Genomic DNA, 15,154 nt, shown 5'->3' with positions numbered 1-15,154 from the left:
TTCACCGGTGCCTCCTTCTTCCCAGTCTGCTGTTGAGTGTGCCTATTTTGAAATTCCAGTTAATGATGCAGTGACCATGCTTCCATTTGATTTTTCTTTCTCCTTCCATTGTTTTTCTCCTGAGACTTTCTGTACATCTGATGAAACGTTTTCATTCATTTTTCCCAGCTTGTCCCTGATTGCTCAATGAAGCATTTTCTTCTTCTTTCCAAATCCATGGATCCCCCATTCACAATACAGACTAGACACAATGGCCTGGACACAACGGCCTGGGCTTAGGCAAACAGGGGATGGGTTTACTCTGCCTCCTTTCTATATAGAGTCAGCATAAGAACACAGTCTGTGGTAACATGAGGAGGGCTCCCTAAAGCACCGCCAAACTCCTCAGATAACTCCAATATCTGTGCCATCTGGGTGTTGATTTCTGTCTATGTTCTTTTCTTGTACTAGTTGAAAATGTCCTGGTTCTTGATATGATGGGTGAACTTTCACAGTCTCTTAAACACTTTCCCTCCTATACATTGAGATTTAGGTACTTAATCTCTTGCCTCACAGGCACTGTGAATGCCACACTGATACCATGCCACTGTAATGAGCAAACAGGTAAAAAAGTCCAAGTTCTTGCTCTGTCTTTGAAGATAAGGATGCCTGGTTACCAACAGACGGTGAGACTTCGGGCTCACCACTATGCCTCTGACTTAGTTAGGATTGCTATTGCTCTGATGAAACACCACGACCAAAGCAACTTAAGGATGAAAAGGTTTATTCACCTTATACTTCCACATCACAGTTCTTCATCAGAGAAAGTCAGGGGAGGAACCTGGAGACAGGAGCTAAAAAAGAAGCCATGGAGGGTTCAGCTCACTGGCTTGCTCCTCATGGCTTGCCCAGCCTGCTTTCTTATAGAACCCAGGGCCACCAGCCCAGGGATGACACCACCCACAATGGGCTGGGTCCTCCTCCATCAACTACTAATTAAGAAAATGCCCTACAGGCTCTCCTGAAGCCTGATCCTATGGAGGCATTATCTCATTTGAGGCTCCCTCCTTTCTGATGACTCTAGCTTGTGTCAAGCTGACATAAAAGTAGCCATCACAGGCCGGGCGGTGGTGGCGCACGCCTTTAATCCCAGCACTCGGGAGGCAGAGGCAGGTGGATCTCTGTGAGTTCGAGACCAGCCTGGTCTACAGAGCTAGTGCCAGGACAGGCTCCAAAGCCACAGAGAAACCCTGTCTCGAAAAACCAAAAAAAAAAAAAAAAAAAAAAAAAAAAAAAAAGTAGCCATCACAATGGAAACCTTGCCAGCTTGACACACAAACACATCTCTTTTCAATTAGAACCATTCCTTTCTCATTCAACCTCAAATGGCACACTTATATTAATATCACAGCATCAAACATAACTGGGAAAGTCCCAGTCCTTACAAATCCAAGCACATTAAAACTTTAATCTCCTGAAAAAAAAAATCCATTCTCTTTCAAAATCTAAAATCTCTTTTAAAAGTTCAAAGCCTTTCAGCTGTAGACTCTGTAAAAATCATAATTAAATACCTTCTCACTTCAAGAGGGAAGGACCAGGGCACAGACACAATCCAAACAAAGCAAAACCAAGCTCCTGTTATATAAGTAACCCAGTGTCCAATGTCTGGGATTCACTCACAACCTTCGGGGCTCCTCCAAAGGGCTTGGGTCACCCCTCCAACTCTACCCTCTGCAGCATACACAGCTTGACTTCAAGGTCAGACAGGCTCATCTCTGTCACTGCTACTATTCCTTGTGGTCCTCACATGGTACGGGCATCTACAAAATGCTGGGGTCTTCTACTGCAGCTTGGCTGCACTTTCACCCGTAGCCTGTCATAGACTCCCTTCATGGTGCCAACCCTCAACTTCTCTGCATGACCCTTTCAGTGCTGGGCCCTCAAATGCTACTGAGGCTACACCTTCACCAATGGCCTCTCCTGATCTCTCACAGTGTCAAACTTCAGCTGCTGTCCACGACCCCTTCGTGCCTTCAAAACCACTATCACCTGGGTGAGTCTTACACTATCATGTTCAGCTGCCAGTGCAAGGTACAACCTTGGCCGCCTCTGTAACACAGCTTCATGTGTTGACTCCAAGGAAACACTTCCCAGAAGATTTCACCTCGACAGTACTAGTCTCTTCTTAACCACTGCTAAATTTCTCAGCTCCAGGTAACCGGCATCCAGTATCCCAGTAAGACAAAGGTCTTATTTTCATACTTCTGGTCTCTCGTTAATCACAGCCAATTCTTCAGTTCCACCTGTCCAGACACCACAGAGTTATCGCACAGAAGGCCCTGGTAGAGTCTTTGCTTCCCTCTGAGATGTCACAAGCCAGGCCTCCATTGTCTGTTTTACTCCCAGTCTTCCAAGATCCTATGGAATCACACACTGACCTGTCAACACTCAAGGGCTTTTATAGTTCACAGTTCTCAAGTCCTTCCACAGTCCTCCCCAAAACAGCATGACCAGGTCTGTCACAGTAATATTCCACCATCCTGGTGCCAATTTTGTGATGACACACCCTCAGCCAAACCAGCTTTGGAATGAAAGGGTTTATTGACTTACACTTCACATCACAGTTCACCCTCAAAGGAAGTCAGGACAGGGACTCAAGCAAGGCAGGAACCTGGAGGCAGGAGCTGATGCAGAGGCCATGGAGAAAAGCTATTTCCTGGCTTGCTCCTCGTGGCTTGCTTAGCCGGCTTTCTTAGAGAACCCAGGACCACCCAGCCCAGAGATGGCATCTCCTGTGATGGGCCGGACATCCCTTATCAATCACTAATTAAGAAAATGCCCTGCAGGTTTGCCTACACCCTATCTTATGGAGGCATTTTCTCAGTTGAGACTTCTCCCTTCTTGAGGACTCTGGCTTGTGTCAAGCTGTCATAAAACTAGAACACGCAGTGTCCACTGCTACAACTCTGCCCCAGGTGGGGCACCGAATCTCATTCACTTTGGCAATATACTATGTGTATTAATTATGTTTCCCGTTGCTATGAGTAAATACTGAACAAGCAACTACTGAGAGGAAAAGGGTTGTTTAGGCTTGCTATTTGAAGGGGTACTGTCCATCATGACGGGGAAGCATGGTCCGTTGTGACTCCAGGAGCTTGAGAAGTCTCCCTCACTCCTCAGCAAACCAGGAAGTAGAAAAAAGGGGAAAGCTGGTAGTGAGCTGACCTCCTTTTCCCCCTGTCTTCAGCTTAGAACTGCAGTCCTTGGAATCAGGGTGGCCCACATTCAGGCTGGGTCTCTACCCTTCTCAATCAAACCACTCTGAAAATGGCTTCATGGACATACCCCGTCAAGAACCCAAGGACGATCGATCAACCATTACACTGTACAGAGACCCAATATTTTCAATGCAATTAAAAAGCGAATTCCAAGAATTATCCTGGAAACCCAGCAGTGGTTTCCATTCAAACTGCACCAACAAAAAGGTCTTCCGTCTGCACTCAGACCTGAAATTCTGACCTGCTCCAGACCCCCTTCACGTCTGTGCTGCTCGGGCAGGTGCTCCTTCTCTGCGATGCCCTGGTAGATCGTGAGAAGCTGCAGCACACCTGGAGGACTTGCCCTAGTCAGGGTAATGCACCCCCAAGACTAGGAAGCCGGTCTGTTGATACACAAGGCCCCCAAATGGACACCAATCAATTAGACACCTTAATGTGTTGCCTATAGAATGCTCCACAGGTGGCTGTCATTTGAAGCACTCACAAATAGCAGAAAATCCATTCCCAAGCTTGGGGCCTGCTGAGCCTCTGTGGCTTCCAGCAGCTTGGCCTGTACTTGAAGGAAGGTGTTGGTGGCAGCTGTGACATTTCACATCTGAAAAGGGCTTTAGCAGAAGCGAGGAGGTGGACACCGGTCATGTGAGACTCCAGCAACACTGGAGGACTGTGTGGCCTCAAAGGCTGCCCCCCCCCCCGACACACACTCTACCTCAGAGGTTAAGTCCCTTACCTTGCTCTTCCCTCTTCCTTCCACACTCTCTGAAAGAAAACTGCTCATCTCAAAAGCTCACTCGGCAGTCACAGGTCAAGCTTCTACACGGCATGGCAATGCCCTAGGCATACACGCTAAGTCCGTCAAACACGAACCATCGATCGAGTTGGAGACAGATTTGTCCAGACGGATTTGCACATGACACCACACCCCTATGCCATGCCCCACCCACAACAGGCATCGCTAATCAATAGTGCCACAATGCACCACTGGTTGGTTTTGGCTTCCGGTTCCTTCTTAGCACACTTTCCCTGAATTCACTACCAACTGATGACGGGTACCCACAAGAGAGAATGCCTTTAACATCTGTCCGAGTTCGAGCTGTGCTCTCTGCTCCAGCTCTGCTAGCTAGATCCCCTGGAAAGTGCACGAAGAATAAAGAGTACCCACGTTCCCCAGAGCTGATGCTGTCTTCCCCGAATACCGGTGGCAGGTGGGTGCAGCAGATACATGTTTTATGTGAAGTCTCCTTATAAGCCGACACTTCAGAGTCCCTAAACCAGAATATCTATGGTGCAAAACTGTCCTTGATTCCACCAACGTCTTACCAGGCGCCAAACCTCAAACTGGAGAACAGAGCTGACATTTTAACGAGTGATTTTCATTTTTGTAAAATAAGGTTTAGAAGTTGTGTAAATGCACAGCTGCGGGCTTCCTCGGGGGAGCCTGGCTCCGCTTCAGGCTCCGAGAACCCAGCGATGACACAGCAAGCGGGAAATGAGCAGGCAGACACGTCTCACATGTCTGGGTGGGCGCACTGGGAGGTGTGAGCCACGGACGAGTGCCAATAATCCTAGCACTTGCTTTATCATGGGGGCGAGGGGGCTAGAATTTCCTCTGAAGACCCGTGGTCTAAAGGCATGGTCCTCCCAGGGATGTTCAAGGGGAACTTGTAAGAAGTGGAGCCTCATAGAAGCAAATTGGGTCATTTGGAGTCATGTCCTCAAAAGCGATATTCTGCCACCATGTGCCCAATAACACCGGGCCACCACGGACCCAGACCAACAACACCAAGTGGCCAAGAGCTCAAAGGCATCTGAAATCATCAACTAAAACAACCAGTTCTTAGTTTTTTGTTTGTTTAGTTTTTTGGGTTTGTTTGTTTGTTTGTTTTGTTTTTGAGACAGAGTTTCTCTGTAGCTTTGGAGCCTGTCCTGGAACTAGCTCTTGTAGACCAGGTTGAGCTCAAACTCACAGAGATCCGCCTGCCTCTCCCTCCCTAGTGCTGGGATTAAAGGCGTGCGCCACCACCACCCAGCCCAGTTCTTGGTTTTTAAGTGAATGTCTTGGGTGTTTGGTCACAGCAGCAGAAAACTGCCCAACACAACCTCTCAATCCACCTTTGAGGTCTACTTACATGGACTGAAACTCATAATTTCTGAACTTTCAGTGCACGATCGCTTGGTCCCGTTATTTCTGGGCCATGGTGAGGAGGAACATCACAGCTAGGATCGCGTGGAAAGGCAAAGATGCTCACTTCACAGCTACCGGGAAGTAAAGGAGCGATCAACAGGAACTAAAATACTGCTCAAACTGAGCTCCTGTGACTCTGCCCTCCAGTTTCCGCCTCCGCAAGTTTCAGACACCACCTGTTAGCCATCCATTTGTCATCTGTATGTGCATCCAGCCACACCTAAGCTCAGAGCCCTCATGGTAACCACCCCCCAAATGTCCCATCTCTACACACCACTGTCCTGGGAACCAAACCTACAGCACAGAACACTGGGAATCAACCTGTCATCTAGGGCTCGGTGCTGGGGCCGCTGTGGTGACCAAGCTGAGGAACTGAGTGCTGCATGTAGGCAGCCAGGACGAGCCCCAGAGAGTGAGTCCGAAGAAGCCAGTTTCCAATCTCTGTTGCAAACGCAGAGGAAACGCAGCTCGATCGCTACGATGAAGTGGTTTCTGTGTTTCCAGGGGCCACTCTGGTGGCTTGAGTGAGAATGGCCCCCATAGGCTCTGATGTTTGAATACTTGGTACCCAGTTGGTGACTGGATTAGGAGATGTGGCCTTGCTGGAGGAGGGGTGTCACTGAGGGTGGACTTTGACGTTTCCAGAGTCTCCCCGGCTCTCTCTGTAAGCTGCCCTGCCGGGGCTCATGACTTAAGCTCAGCCACTGTTTTAGCACATTGCCCATCTGCCCGTTGCCATGCTCCCCACGATGATGGTCAGAGACTCACGCTCCAAAACTGGAAGCCACTCCACAGTAAAATGCTTCTGTAGGTTGCCTTGGCCATGGTGTCTCTTCAGCAATAGAAGGGTCGCTAAAACAGCCCCCAATCCCTTATTGCAGCACTAGGTTGACACAGGGCTGTGGCAAATGCCAGCTCAGAAGCTCTTTGTGGACTATGGGTGACTTCAGCTTGACCCTCCCCTCTCGTCCCTCCTCCCTCCATCCTTCCCCCATTCCCTTCCTCCTTTCTTTACATTTCCATTTCGCTCTCCCTTCCATGTCTTCCCTCCCCCTTCCTTCTCCCCCTCCTTCCTTTCTCTATCCATTCACACATTTCAGTGGCACCCATCGCCTTATATTTATTTACTCTGAATTGTAGCTAATTCAAATTCATTAGTCTGAGATGGAGTGTGGGGACCTCCACCTGTCCGAGTACATGACCCTGGTGGTTCTTCTTGGCATCTCTGATAGAAGCCTGGGATATATTGCTTCTCCTTTAAAGGAAAAGCTTGGTGCTTGTGCTGTGTATGCAGGCCTGATCAGCAAATGGAAGTGTGTCTAAAAACATAGCAACCCCACAGAGCAGTGTTATATGCCCCCCCCTATAAGGTACCTGTGACTGGATGGTGCCAAATGAGAGGCTTTGAGAAGGAGAGACAGCCCTTTTCCGTGAGCTGCAGTGGCACTTTGAGGACAGAGTTCGTGGCTGTGACGGGTACTGAACAAGGCCTGGATCAGGCCAAGACAAAACGGGTCCACCACATAGCCAGGGCCTTTCCATAGTTTCTGATTTGTTCTCCAGGAAAGAGTCCCACTTCAGAGTCTTTACAGCTGGAAACCCTACAGGCAGTGTCCAAAATATGGCACCCCCACTGGAAGGCAGGGACAGCTGCCCTCACCAATAGGTTCGGTTCCATGGTCATTGGTGATCCATTACCTGGATGCAAAGGATTAATGGAAAGACAGAAGCAACCCACTAAAACTCCTGCAAAGGACCCATCGGATTGGAGTAACATGTGCCTGAAACCATGGTGGACACCCGGGAAGCACGAGATCATTAATCATTTAATGGAATCAAAAATACCCATCAAGGAAGAAAGAAAAAATCAGGCGCAGAGCTCTGTGAGAGAGATTTCCACCATATGCGGTGTTGCTGGGGTCAAAGCAGCAACTTCCGGAGCAGAAAGAGCTAGTGCAGTCCAAGCACACAAGAGCCAAGGGGAGGGTGTAGATGCGAAACCCATCTCCTTCCTCCTCCAGCCTCCATCTCCTTCCTCCTCCAGCCTCCATCTCCCCGACCCCTGTCACACACACTCGTCTTCCCAAAGGTTTCAGTTTAGCCTGAGATGGGAGTCGGGTGTGGGGGGGGGGGGGTCTTGTGGGTCTTCCTGTGCAGACATCCGCACACATGAGCCTGCCGTTCCTAGGCTGCCCTCCCTGGCTGAGCAGGGCCTCCTCCCCTATGGTGTTGCTCTCCCTCTGCCAGCTGCGCAGAGCAGACTCACAGCCTAATGAGTGTGTTCACCTGGCTGGGCTGTTGTGTGTTGTGCTTAATTTCTCATTAAATCTTTCGGTAGCGTATTGCCGCATTCATTGTTTTGAAAATGAAAGGGATTCTAATAAGTCTCAAACGTCCTTTCATGCGTGAGCGTTTTTTCCAGTAAACGGGCTTAGCAAATGTCCATTACTTAGCGGCTTCATTCCGCGTTCTGCTTGCGTGGGCCATTTTATTTTTATCGTATCATCTGGCACACAACGTGGGTTTGTGTTTGCTTCCTCTAAGCGCCAAGTCTGCAGGTTTCCTCCTCTCTGACGGGTCACGTGAAATGGCTAAAAGTTGACAGCGCCATTTATGCCAGAGGAGCCTTGGAAATGGGCACACAAAAGTCATAGTGTGTGAGTGTCAGAGCTGGGTGTGTGCTGAGCCACGTAGACTGTGAGGTAATTTATGTTGGCATAGAGTCCTCTCACGTCTTCTTAGCTAGTGATTTCCTATAATAACAGAGTCAGGGCGGGAGAATGGCTCCATTGGTAAAGCGCTGGTTTCCAAACATGAGGACCCGAGATCAGTGCCCAGAACCCAAATAGAAAAGCCAGGTGTGGTCCATGCTTCTAATCTCAGCCCCAGGGGAGTATAATCAGGCAGATTCTTAGGGCTCAATGGCCAGTCAGCCTAATCCATTTGTGAGTTCCAGGCCAGAGAGGGAATGTACCTCACAAAAATAAGGTAACCAGCACCTGAAAAATGATGTTCAAGTTCATCTGAGGTCTGCATGCACAGGCACTTTCACACACACACACACACAAACTTACACACAATATAGCTATACACATGAATAACTACACATACACCTTCATATACAATGCACACATTTACCTAGACACATACCTAAATACACACAAATCTACACACACATAGGTACAAACTGATATCTACACACATACAAAACCACATATACCTATACACACACATCTACACACACATATCTGAACATGTAAACACATAACTACAAACATAAATGTATACGCACACATATCTACATACACACACCTATATATACACTTTTACATACCTACATAGACATATATCCACACATATACAAACCTATACATACATATCTATATACACACATATACCTATACACGTGAAAACATAACTACACTTATATCTATACACACACACCTACATATGTGATACATACATATACCTACAAACACCTACATACACAAGTACCTATACACATACAAGCCTACGCATACATAGTTACAAACACATATCTACATACATACAAACCTGCACACGCAAACACACATACTACTACACACACACACCTACACAAACGTACCCACACACACATACCTAAACACATAAACACATAACTACACACACAAATCTACACACACATATACCTACATACACATATATCTACACACATACAAACCTATACATGCATAACTACAAACATACACATACTTACATAAACACACATAACTACACACACACCTATACACACAATAACTATACACACACATACACACACACTTATAATAGAAAATGGCAAAAGTAATAGATCAATTTATAAACACCAAAAGGAGACTCTTCAGCTCCTTTGTTGTTTGTTTTCAGAAAGCATTTGATTTTCATGTTTAGCTTGGTTCCCTTTCTCTGTTTCTGCTTTAAGTGATCTGTGCTGTCTTTCTGCAGAAGGGCAGTAAGAACTGAGTGTGACAATTGTCCCAAAAGAGAGGGAGAAACTGAAGGGCTGAAACGCTGAAAGAAAGAAGACAATTGTCACATTGAGAGCACTCCGCCAATAAGATTTTAAAGTAGAAAGTATTCCTTCACAAATTAGCAGTAGGAAGTTACTAACAAGTTTATGTACATCCTATGTACCATTAAATGGGAGGGGGGACTATGGGCCAGCAAGATAGCTCAGCTGGTCAGGGTGCTTGCTGTCACACTTGATGTCCTAGGTTCAATGTCCAGGACCTGCACGCTGGAAGCAGAGAATAACTCTGACCTCTCCACACATGCCATGGCACATATGTGTGCCTCCCTGCCCATCACACACATGCACACACAATAAATAAAAGCTTACAAATGGACTGTGTCATGTATGACAGAGAAAAGAGCACTCGGGATGAGTTTCAGAAATACTTCTTACAAGATGAGGTCGTCACTAGCTGTGATTTTAGCACTTCAAAGGAATGGAACACGAAAAAATTGTGTACGGTAAATAATCAGAAAGTTCCATGGCATGGGGAAGTGTATTACCACAGCGTTTGTGGGGGCAGTGGACAACTTGCAGGAGCCTGCTCTCTTCCCCTGTGTGGGTTCTAGGCTTGTCAGGCTTGGCACCAAGTGTCTTTATCAACCTTAGACAAAGGGGATTTCTCCCAGATGAGTTCTACCTCCCCAGCACCTGATATAATTTACATGCCAAATTTCCCCCCATCCAATTCCATTTAGCTGAAAGAGAAGCTGAGATGTGTGGTCTACCAGCAAAGGGATAGATGCTGCTGTCCTAAGAGAATTCAGGGCTCCCTCAGTAGAGTACTAAGGAGGAGCTGGTACCAGAGAAAAACGAAAGGGGCGAGGGGTGGAGCAGAACCTGCCTGTCTCACACAGCTCAGCAGAGACAGGAGTTCTTGATAGAATGCCACCTGGGAGATTGAAATCCAACCTTGGGTAACTGGGTGTCAGCCTGCCAGAGGGTTGGAGACTAAGAGTCCTAACTGCAGGTAGGAAGGAAGCATTGTCCAGAGACAACGAGAGCTAAGAACAGAGCCAGATAGGGGAGAACGCATGGGTCCTGTTCTTTGTAGGTGGCAGGCACCATTGCTTTCTTCACCCCTGATTTGTTTTGCCTTGGTCAGAGCAGAAACCTGTATCTGATGACTTGATGGCTCCATCGTTGCCTTGGAAACCACCTGGCTGTTGAGGGACCCTGGAGAGATTAATGCTAGACGTGGTCACTCTACCTAGAGTGAAGCTGGCTGCCTGGGAACTTCGAGGCTTCAGCCCTCTCTGAAACACTCACCCAGAAGACACGCTTCTTTGAAAGACCTATACCGCTTGAGCACTTTCTGAAAGCAAGAGAAATGATAATTTTCTGATGTCAATATCGGGTTGATGGAAGGAAATGGAAACCATCCACAGCATCAACGAATGATGGATTAAAGGGCCCTTCAGACAGGAACCAGCCTAGGTCTTCCCCAGGATGTCATTACCCTCTCGCTGGTCCCCAGCTGGGTTTCTGATGCAAAACTTGGTTCAGACAGGTGAGCACAGGAGCCAGGAGTCTGCAGTGCCACTGTGACCAAGGTCTCCATAGCCACAGGGAGGGGATGACAGGCATCTACTGTTTTCCCTGCAGCCACCTCTGTCCCAAAGCAGGCCTGAATATACATGATATTAAAAAGGATTGGGGACCTGCTGACTGTTCTGTTAGGGAGCTAGAGAGTCAGGAGAAGTGGTAACAGGAGAAAGAAATTATGGAAACCTCAGCATCTCAGTTAGGGTTTCTATTGTGGTTATGAAACACCATGGCCAAAGAAACTTGGAAAGAAACAAAAATTTCCTCAGTTTACACTGACATCATAGTTCATCCTCACAGGAAGTCAGGGTAGCAACTCAAGCAGGAAAGGTACCTGGAGGGAGAAGTTGATGCAGAGGCCATGAAGGAGTGCTGCTTACTGGCTTGCATGACTTGCTCCCCATGCCTTGCTCAGCCTGCTTTCTTATAGAACTCAGGATCACTAGCCCCGGGGCCATCCCCCATTAATAATAAATTAAGAAAATGCCCTACAGTCTTGCCTACAGCCTGATCTTGTAGAAATATCTTCTCAACCGAGGTTCCCTCCTCTCCAATGACTCTAGCTTATGTCAAGTTGACAGAAAACTATCTAACACACTCAGGCACAAGAAAGTCAGAAAAAAATCTCTGTATGTGTGGGGGGGGGGGAGTTCACTAACTCTGACACATAGGGGTCGGGCCCTGGCATAGAGATGTTTACTCAAACATGGTCTTATGTGGTTGATCATTTCTGGATTCTTGAACCCTAACATTTGGAGGCTCATCAGGATCTGGGGGGAACCACCTGTTTGTGTCTCTGGTCATGGTATCTGCTTCTGGCCCTTGTGACAATCTCTGGGGTTAAGCACTAGAGATTTTTGGGTTGTGGTGCCTTTTTTCTGAGAACCAAAGGCGTAGAAACTGGAAGCAATATTGCTCCTGGGGTCAGAGGGAGATGAGAGACATCTCAATCCCTCTCTGGGGGGACACAGTCAAAGAGGTGACTTGGTTGGGCCTCTAGGCTCCCACTGGGGTAGTGGCTGAGGCATCTAGCCTTTGGGGCTCAAAAGTAGCTGAGTCCTCTGACCTCCAGCCCCCCCCCCCCTCACCAGTCAGGAGCATCTAGAGTGTCTGTGTCCTAGGGATCATCCAGAGAGGCAGCAGATCCGCCTGACTCTGAACATGCTCGTGTTTGATCGTCACTGTGTCTCTTCCTTGTCTCGTTTTGTGGCATACCACCAGTCTCTCTGTTTCTGCCAACTCAGATTATCGGTTTCACTTTGTGGTCTGGCTATTGTTCTCGAATTTCAAAACCATGGGACAAGCTCCATCTTTGGGTCCTAATTCTTTCCTAGACCTTTAAAAACTTCAAGAGAAGGGCCAGGAGATTCTGCCTTCCCCAGAAAACGCTGCATTCTGTCCGTGGCCAGCTTTTGGAGTCATCTGGCATCCTGGTGGCGTTTTTAACCTCACTGTTTCTTGTACAGTTCAGGTCAAAGTCTTTGGAGGCTTGGGTCACTCTGACCAACTGCCTTATTGTGGCCTGGATAATCCTTTTGGAACCGCACCCCCCAGATGGCTCCAAAACCATGGGGGGGGCAACCAGAGGGAATACATATCATGTCTCTCTCAGAGGAAGAGCCCCGCCCCCTCCTTACGTACCACCTCAGGAAAGAAAAAGGCAAAAGGCAGAGGCTGCCCAGGCTCCCGTTCCTACCTCACTTTCTATTCTCCCAAACGCTGCTACAGTTAAGAACAAGCTCCCATCCTCCTCCAACTCCACTTCCCCCTCCACATCCCCCACATTCACTATAACACCATGGGAATTTGGTGGGCCCTTCCTCCGTCCTGCTCCTTGAAATAACAGCTGGAGAAAGTAAGAGAAGTTTTGTCTGCCTGTCTTGAATGCATGGATGTGCCGCTTCATGTTTGCTTCTGACTGGTCCTGAATGTGTGAGCTTACTGTGTTCTGTGTTTTCGACTGCAGCTCAGCCTCTACTGTTGCAGAGAGCCACCCAGGCTCAGGATTTATCTCCTGGAGCTCTGGTCATTGGATCTGATGTAATAGGGATTCAGATGTCAATTGAACATGGATAGTATTAAAACTATTTTATGCTGTTCTGCTTTATTGAAGAGCTGGCTCTGGGATGAGGTTTTGGCTCACTATCTTTCAGGCCCAGACTTGCTTTATAAAGTATCTATGTCCAGGGTTAAAAAATAGCAGGCAGGGAGAACAAGGGCAAAGTGTAAATTTACTGGGTATGTAAAAATTTATAATATTTGCAACAAAAATGTTAACTCAAAACTTTAACAAATAGTTAAAAAGTCAAAGGATTACACAGGTAATCTTAAAACATAGACCTAATCAGTCAGTGTTGATAGTCCTAGACAAATATTCAAATATACTAACTTGTTATTTTTTTAACCCCTTTAGTTCTGCTTCTGACTGCTTTTGTTAATGGAAATACGTCAACCCAAAACATGATTTTTAGGCCCAAGACTGCACTGGAATCCCAAACGCCCAGTGTAGTCAATGGCCAACTAAAGTTAGGGCCCCAACTATTAAGCAACAAAAACTGTGACATTCCTATCTTATGATGCGATAAGATGGTGACCTTAAACAGTTTGGCAAGAGAACATGGAACAGTTTTTCAACCTACAGAGCATGAGCTTTCAGGGTCAAAAGACCTTTCTACAGGAATAGCCTAGGGTTGCCTGCAGGTCAGATGTTTGGATCATGATTCATAACAATGCATCACAAAAGCTAAAAAAAAAAACATTGGCTTAAAGATTTATGTCTAACTCCCTCATTTTTGCTAGTACTGTTAGGCTGTTGCTATTTTGGTAAACTGAGTCATACAGGGAACTTTTGTGTTCTAAAATGGCACACTATACAAAGATAAGGAAAGTTCCCAATGTCCTTCCTTATGGACTATGTTTATGAGTTAAAACTCTTACCTTGATCCTAATCATCGGTCAACTCATAAAGGATCAAATTCTTTGATATGTTCAGATTAGTTTCTTACATTTATTTTCAAAGTTAAGCCTTGACGTGTTGAGAATTACACTTAATAGATAATGGTCCTCAGATGATTCGGAGATCTGAGAATACAGCATTTAAAATGTTTAATAAAAAGGCTTTTCATGATAGAGAGACCTGCTGGTTCCTGGAAGCACCTTTGAGAAGGTGATGAGCACAGAAGAACCTCTACCCAGAACTTGCTTTAAATATGGCAAAGCTGGCCACTGGGTGGGAAAGAAACCTGCCCTTCACCTCATCTAGTGCCAAGACCCTGTCCAAACTGTAGACAAACGGGACACTGAAAAAAATGATGGCCTTGCTTTGCTGAGACAAGATAGGCCAGTCCCCACAAGTTCCTGCTCCACGGGAAAGCCTGTTGGGTATTCTGGGGCTTGCAGCTGAAGACTCATGTTGTCCTGGGACCTCTGCCCAATGACCACAGAGGAACCTGGGGGAGCTATATGGGTGGATGGTAGGTCTCTGTCCTTTTGGTTGGTCCCTTTCAGATCTCTGATGATGTTTACAACTAATGAGTGATAGCTTCGCTGTTTTAACAGCTCCTTCTCCCAAGGTTGTAGCCACCTCGTTAGGTCACTTCATTAGTTAGTTAAAGCTACTAGGTTTCTTGTTTTAAAAGGGACAGACAGGTCTGCCCTGTTCGCGGGCTTCATGGTAAAGGATAAACAGGTTTCAGGTGTAACTTTCCATTAAGAAACTTGCTTTACAATGACTGTTCTCTATTAACTATGTCTCTGGTGAGTTATTGAAGTCCATACAATGTTCTAAGAAATGTTCATACCTTTTAATCCAAAGCCATAGTCTTTGCTGACTCCATGGTGTAAATCTGTCCCAGCTGTTTTACAGACACCTGCCAACTGCTTTTTCTACAATGTGGATTTCGATACAATGGTAATGCTAATATATCTAAAACGTTCATCTCCTTTGATAAACTAAAATTCATGGAAACATCAGGAATCAATCAAAATCATGAGGTTTGAATCCACCTGTCACAGGTCAAATGAAAAAGTTCCAAATTTAATGTTCTTAAGTTCCTAACTGAAGTTTAACCTCTGTCCATAGTCTGTATCTCAGCAGACTTCCACTTGGCTGATGGACACACTCTCCACGGAGCA

The 15,154-nt window shown here is 46.6% G+C and overlaps 1 non-coding gene across 1 annotated transcript; it reads right to left on the bottom strand.

The window, feature by feature from the left end:
- Nucleotides 1-214: 214 nt before the first annotated feature.
- Nucleotides 215-361, bottom strand: LOC113455981. Its single transcript, XR_003376880.1, has one exon. It is a non-coding gene; the product is annotated as a small nucleolar RNA SNORA51 (small nucleolar RNA).
- Nucleotides 362-15,154: the final 14,793 nt, after the last annotated feature.

This window comes from Microtus ochrogaster, chromosome 4 (genome assembly GCF_000317375.1).
Source record: "Microtus ochrogaster isolate Prairie Vole_2 chromosome 4, MicOch1.0, whole genome shotgun sequence".
Classification (NCBI taxonomy): Eukaryota; Metazoa; Chordata; class Mammalia; order Rodentia; family Cricetidae; genus Microtus; species Microtus ochrogaster.
This window is presented reverse-complemented; position numbering and strand designations above follow the sequence as displayed.